This window comes from Arvicola amphibius, chromosome 15 (genome assembly GCF_903992535.2).
Source record: "Arvicola amphibius chromosome 15, mArvAmp1.2, whole genome shotgun sequence".
In the NCBI taxonomy this organism is placed as follows: Eukaryota; Metazoa; Chordata; class Mammalia; order Rodentia; family Cricetidae; genus Arvicola; species Arvicola amphibius.
Genome location: NC_052061.1, coordinates 32,295,078 through 32,302,337, shown reverse-complemented (window position 1 = coordinate 32,302,337; position 7,260 = coordinate 32,295,078). Strand labels below are relative to the sequence as shown.

General features: G+C 48.0%; 1 pseudogene; it reads right to left on the bottom strand.

The window, feature by feature from the left end:
• Positions 1-1,892: 1,892 nt before the first annotated feature.
• LOC119802344 lies at positions 1,893-2,518 on the bottom strand (annotated as a pseudogene).
• Positions 2,519-7,260: the final 4,742 nt, after the last annotated feature.

Sequence of the window (7,260 nt, the reverse complement as noted above, 5' to 3'; positions counted from 1 at the left end):
ATGATGTGACCATCAGTAAAATGTAGTTCCTCTGTGTAATGGGGGACTCTATTCTTCACAGGTCACACACAAGTGTCATGTGCATCACTCAGAAAAGGCTCAAAACTACATAATTATAGGTTAAAAAGTGAGTTGTAGTCAGGCGTGGTGGCGCATGCCTTTAATCCTAGGACTCTGGAGGGAGAAGCAGGCAGATCTCTGGGAGTTCCAGGCCAGTCTGGTCTACTTAGTGAGTTTTAGTATATCCAGGATTATGGAGCCTGAACCAGTTATCTTCTGTAACCAGGCAAGGCTTCCAGTGGAGGGATTGGGACACCAATCCAGCCACAAAATCTTTGACTGAAAATTTGTCCTGCATGCAAGATACGCTGGGATAATGGTGGTGCAGAACTTGTGGGAGTGACCAACCAATGACTGGTCCAACTTGAGGTCCTCGACACGGGAGGGAGACCATGCCTGACACTACCTATATGGCCAGGGACCAGAAACTGGCTAGCCCAAAGAACTAAGATAGAATCAAACACAACTGGAAAAAAAAAAAAAAGAAAAGAAAAAATAAATAGAAAAAAAAAGTCAATGAAATGATCCCTAATGACATTCTGCTGTACTCGTAGACCAGAGCCTAGCCCAGCTGTCACCAGAGAGGCTTCTGCCAACAGCTGATGGGAACAGATGCAGAGACCCACAGCCAAAAACTTGGTGGAGGCAGAGAACCCTGCAGAAGAGGGGGAGGAAGGATCGTAGGAGTCATAGGGGTTGCAAACACCACAGGAAGACGGCCCACAGAATCCAGTAAGCAGAGCCCATAGGGGCTTATGGAGACTGAAGTAGCAACCGTGGAGCCTGTATAGGACTGACCTAGGCACTCTGCATATTTGTTACAGTTGCTTGGTGTTCTTGTGGGACTCCTAACAGTGGAAGTGAGGAGGGTCTCTCACCCTTTGGCCTGTTCTTAGGACCCTTTCCTCTTACTAGGTTGCCTCACCCAACCTTGATATGAGGGTATATGCTAGTCTTATAGTAACTTGCTGTGCCGGGTTTGGTTGACAAACCTGGGAAGCCTGCTCTTTTATGAAGGAAAACGGAGGAGAAGCGAGTCTGGGAGTGAGGGGAGGTAGAGTAAGGGGAAACTGCAGTTGGGATGTAATACATGAGAGAAAAATAAATCAATCAAAAATAAGCCCCCAAAAAAGTGAGTCACAGTGTGTCATAAACATTTCTTAACTGGGAACAGTGGTGGTATATGTATATAATCCCAGCATTTGGGAGGTAGAAGTGGGAGGATCAAGGCTTTTCCTGATGGTGAAGTGAGTTAGCAACTGACCTACTTTTAAAAAAAAAACAAACAAAATAAAGGGGCTTTCACGAGCAGGAAGAGCACGTGATGATTAACAGTCCAGAAGGAAGGCAGCCTCTGGGCACACCTGGAGACTACTGAGATTACTTCCTTTAGGCAAGGATCCACCCCCTTCTTTGGGAGGGAAAGCCCTGGGCAAAGGAAGGCCTTAGACCAAGAAGGAGGCAAAGGTAAGAGTCCTGGGAGTGGATGCAGCGCAGCGTTACCAGCTGCCTCGGCCCCTTCCTACCAGGCCTAAACGGACTGTGTCTTCAAGCTGCCAGCCAAAAACAAAACAAAAAAAAAAGAACAAAACAAAACAAAAATCAAAAAAAAAAAACAAAAAACAAAAGCCGAATCCTTTCTCCCCAAAGGCGCCTGTCAGTGTGTTTTGTCACGTGAGCAGTACAAAGTGATTGAGACAGTTGCACAACAGTTTAGAATATGGCCTGTGCACTCTCTCTGGTTCTTTTTTTTTTTTTTTTTTTTTGAAAGCAAAGCAATTTTATTAAAAAAAAAAAAAAACACAAAAGGAAACCGGGACCAGAGCACAGGGTTAGTCCATCTGGGCCTTCAGTGTCCTGGTGGTGATCTTGTCCTTTTCAATGATGTGGACAATGACATTCATGCCCGAGACAGCATCCTGGTCCATGGCATTCAGCATGGCTTGGGAAATGGTCTCAAACAGGTGTTCTGGATCCACGCTGGGCTCCCAGAGAGACGCACATCCCATACATTTGTTCGGAGCAGGTACCACTGACTACAAAGTCGTCAGTTACCATGGGTTACCATGGGGCAGCCAATGTAGTCTAGAGAGCAAATGAAGGGCTTAAAGGTCTTCGGGTCCAACCCGGCAATGACAGGCTCTGTGTAGTAGGGACCAAACCGTTTCTCATACAGGAGGTTGGCCACCATGCTCATGAGGGTATAGGGCTTGATCTGCCGACCTTCCTTCAGCTCATACAGGTTCAGCCGGAACTTGAGGCGCTGGGCAACTGTCTGGACGTCGGTGGCCAGCCTGGCCAAGCCTATGTAGAGCCTGTCACCCATGGGAAAGATCTTCCGGAAGTCTGTGGTCACCATCTGGGCCTGGATCCCGAAGCGCCTGTCCGCGGCGATGGCCACACAGTTCTTTCCCTTCGTGGCCATGACGGCCCCTCCGTCATAGGACGTAATAGACATGATTGCGCTCTAGTAGGACTCCGACTCCCATCGCCACTGCGATTCTTGTAAACTGGCTCTGGCTTTCTCTTCTCTCTGGTTCTTGACTAGCCTCAAACTCACTGTGTAGCAGAGGCTGGCCTTGAACTTCTGATCCTCCTGCCTCAACCTCCCAAATACTGAGACTGCATACGTGTTGAACGTGCCTCTTTGAGGAAGAGGAGGGGGCACAGCTCATAGCTGAGTTACGATGCCTTGTTTTTACCCTGCGAAAAGAACATTAGCTGTGTGATTTATTTTTCCACTTGTTTTCATTGCTTGTCGTTTGCGTTGACTGAGTCTGACTTTGTAGCCCCAAGTGGCCTTTGGCACTCTTTACGTTTAAATTTACAACAATTCTGTCTCCACCTGCCTGGTGTTGAGAACATAGTCATAAACCACCATGCCTTGGTGCTTCTTTAAAGTATATGTTGAAAGAAGGAAGGAAGGAAGGAAGGAAGGAAGGAAGGAAGGAAGAAAGAAAGGAAGGAAAGACTGCCCTGCACTTTACCTGGGGAAAACAGTAGAGTTGGCCCTGGCGATGGCAGTGCCAGTGAGCCAGTCCCTAGGGCACAAGAGCAGAACTGGCCCCACTCCTTGCTGCCGGCTGCCTTGGGTAGGCTAGCCGGGGCGGTGCTGGAGAGCTGACCCAGGTGTGAAGATGAAGGAAAGCTGGCAGGCTGATCAACCCGGCTACCACCCAGGTCTAAAATCAGGGCTGTGAGGTAGCACTGGAGCCTGTGAAGGGGTCAAACCTGCAGCTCCGAAGTTGCAGGATCTCCATGACACGAGGCAACAACAGGATATTCAGGAGTTCCAGTGAGGACCCAGCATCACTAGTGCAGCAGAAGCCAGAGGCCTTGAATCAGACCAATGACTTACAGCAAAGAACATTTGCAAGTAAAGATGTAAGGACTAAAAGTTGACTGGGTGACTCACTGTGTCGCCCTACAGCTTCCCTGCTAAGACTTTCTGTTTGTTTGTTTTCTTTTAAATTTTATTTTATTGGGGGGAGGTTGCAAGGGAAGAGGGCAGATATGAAGGGATGGGAAGATGAATGGGATCAGAATGCATGATGTAAAATCCACAAAGAATCAACAAAAAGTTTTTTAAAAACTGACCGGGTCTGGGGAAATGGCTCAGTTGGTACAGTGCTTGACTGTGCAAGCCGAAGAACCGAAGTTCTGACCCCCAGCACGCACAGAAAAGTGAGCACACACAGGGTACATGCACTTGTAACCCCTGAACTGGGGAAGGGGGACACTGAAACGGTGGATGCCCAGAGCTTGCTGGCTAACTGAATCTGTGAGCTCCAGGTTCACTGGGAGACTGTCTTAAAAAATAAAGTGGAAAGTGACTGCAGAAGCTACAGCGTCTGACCCACACATGCACACACACACACACACACACACACACACACACACACACGCCACCACCACCGCCGCCACCACCGCCGCCGCCGCCGCCGCCGCCACCGCCACCGCCACCGCCACCGCCACCGCCACCGCCACCACCAGTTCCTTCCCTTCTGCAGCATCAGCCTAAAGCCTGCCCTGCACCAGCCCTTACATCTCTCTGCAGGTAGGCAGACAGGCTGGTGGAGCCAGGGAACATGCTGCACCCCGTTCTGAGGGCTCAGGCCTCTTGCATGCAGGGCCCACCTATGCCCTCAGGTGGTCACATTCTTGCCAAGGCTTTAGATCTCAGGCTTTGATCCTCCTGAACATCAACTCATTAGTTTTAGCCACATGACAAGATGGAACACCCCCCCCCCCAACTCTAAGGAGACCCGGGCCCTCAGGCCAGCTCCAGAAGATGGCAGGGGTAGGTGTTTGCACAGGTGGGCAGCCACAGAGGTGCTTCCCAGAGGCGATTTCCTTCCCTAGCAGATGTGGAACGGAGGGCTTTATCGGGCCTTTAAATTTTTAAAGACCTTAGCTGGTGATGTTTTTATCTTGCTGTCACCCGTTTATCCAGGGAGTGGCTTTGGTGTCCTAACTATTGTATAGTAGGGTGTGAAAGCCTACACTGGCAAGCCCTACAAAATGCAGATTAGTGGGCAGAGCCCGGAGACTTGTTAGCATCTCTCCAGAGATATTCTGGAGTCTTCTGTTAGTCCCTCTCCTGCTCTGGAGGTTGTCCTTTCTGGCTTGGGTCAACTGGCAAATCTTAAAACCTGATCTCTGTTTAAAACTTCTTTTTAAGCTCACAAATGACAACATTTTAAAATATTTTATTTTTTACATTGATTGATTGATTGGTGTATATGTGTGGGTACACTGGATCAGAGAACAACCTGGGGGAGCTGGTTCTCTCCCTCTCTACCTTGTGGATCCTGGGAATCAAATTTGGGTCATCAGGCTTGGTGGCAAGTGCCTTTACCTGCTGAGCCATCTCGCTGGCTCAACAGTTTGCTTTTTGTAGAAAAACAAAAAAGAAAAATATACAAATGTGATAAAAGGAAAATGAGAGAGGAAGACACAATTACTCATAATTTTGCTATTCACTGATTTCTCTTCTCAGAAGACCCAGATTCAATTTCAAGTACCTATATGCGCACCTCACACCTGTCTGTAATTCCAGTTCCGAGGGATCTGACATGCTCACACAGCCATACATGCAGGCTAAACACCAATGCACGTGAAATAAAAATAAATAAATACATAAAGAGTTTACATAGAGAGAGAGAGAGAGAGAGAGAGAGAGAGAGAGAGAGAGAAATAGGATTTCCAGCTGAGCAGTCACGGCGCACGCCTTTAATCCCAACACTTGGGAAGCAGAAGCAAGCAGATCTTGGTGTTCAAGACCAGCCAGGGCTACACAGAGAAACACTGTCTAGAAAACAAAAAAGAAAGGCATGGGGTATCCAGCAGAAGATGATACTGAGGCAGAAGGCTGGAGACTTCAAGTATGGTATGAGCTACACCGAGAGTTTTGAATCACTTGGAGCCGGGCATTGGTGGTGCATGACTTTAATCCCAGCACTTAGAAGGCAGAGGCAGGCAGGTCTCTGATTCAAGACTGACCTGATCTCCAGAGCAAGTTCCAGGATAGTCATGGCTACACAGAGAAACCCTGTCTCAAAAACCAAAAAGAAAGGAAAGAAGGGAGGGATGGAGGGGGGAGGGGAGGGAGGGAGGGAGGGAGGGAGGGAGGGAGGAAGGAAGGAAGGAAGGAAGGAAGGAAGGAAGGAAGGAAGGAAGGAAGGAAGGAAGAAATTTGCAGCAAGATACTGTCCTGAAAGAAAAGGGCTCTGTATCTCGTCATTAGTTCATTCGGTAACTGCTGCACGCCTTGTTTGCCATCACGCCTGTAGGGAACAAGATGTGCTGCGCATGCGCTCAGACTCTTCGTGATGCTCCCAGTGAACGCAGAGCGTCAAGCACAGAGAGAAATGCCAGCTTCAACAGTGAGGACGACAACAGGCTCAGTCCAATAGGTCTTTCTTTTTTATTGTTGTTGTTGGTGGTGGTAGTTTTTTTTTTTTTTTCCAGACAGGGTTTCTATAGCCCAGGCTGATCTGGAACTCAGAGACCCGCCTGCCTCTGCCTCCTAAGAGCTTGGATCAAAGGTGTGCTCCACCAAGCCTAGCTGCTACTACTTCTTCTTCGGTTTCATTTTTCAAGTTATTTTAATTTCTTTTCTTTTCTTTTTTGCCTGCATGTATGTCTGTGTGCACTGTGTGTGTGCCTGGTGCCTGCAGAGGCCAGAAGATGGTGTTAGATTCCCTAGGACTGGAGTTGCCGACAGTGTGAGCTGCCGCGTGGGGCTGAGAACTGAACCCAGGTCCTCTGAAAGAGCAGTCAGGGCTTTTAATGGCAGAGCCATCTCTCCACCCTACTTTTTAAATACAAACGTATTTCTTTTTTATGTGTATGAGTTCTTTGCCTACACAGATATACATGTACCAAGTACATGCCTAGTACCTGTGGAAGCCAGAGAGGCCATCAGATCCCTTGGAACTGAAGTTACAGAAGGCGGTGAGCTACTGTGTGGATGCTGGGAACTGAACCCAGGTCCTCTGGAGGAACAGTCAGTACTCTTAACAACTGAGCCATCTCTCCAGCTCCACATTTGGAACTCTTGAGTCTCTTCCCTCTCGTTCCCAAGTGCTAGGATTGTTGTAGGCCTGTGGCTCTGTGCACTGCATGTTTAGAGTTTTTGAGACAGGGTCACATGTAGCCCACAATGGCTTAAAACAATCTACTTAGCTGAGCCTGGCCTTGAACTCCTGATCTTCCTGTCTTAGCCTCTAGAGTATTGGCTTATTATTATTGCTTTTGTTATTTTGACACAAGATTTCACCAAATTGCCAGACTGGACTCAGATTCTGGATGCAGCCTCGGCAGGCCTTAAACTTTCAGTTCTCCTATTATAGCCTCTCAAGGAACTAGCTTTATAGGGTCATGCTATCAGGGTCTGATAATTTTTTAAGTTGTTCTACTTTATTTTATTTTATTTATTGCATGTGTATGAGTGTTTTACTTGGATTGTATTTCTGTGCACCACGCATGTGCCTTTGGAGGCCAGAAGAAGGAACTGGAGCTGCGGGTATCTAGTTGAGAGTCTTCTGTGGATGCTGAGAACCAAACTCAGAGTCTCACAATAACTAATGTCAGCTGCTCAGTCACCTTTCCAGCTCTGAAGCCCATCTAGAGTACCATGAGGGTTTCTGCTTTGAGACATTCGTCCTCTCCTGCTCGGTTGACCTTGAATGTGAGCCT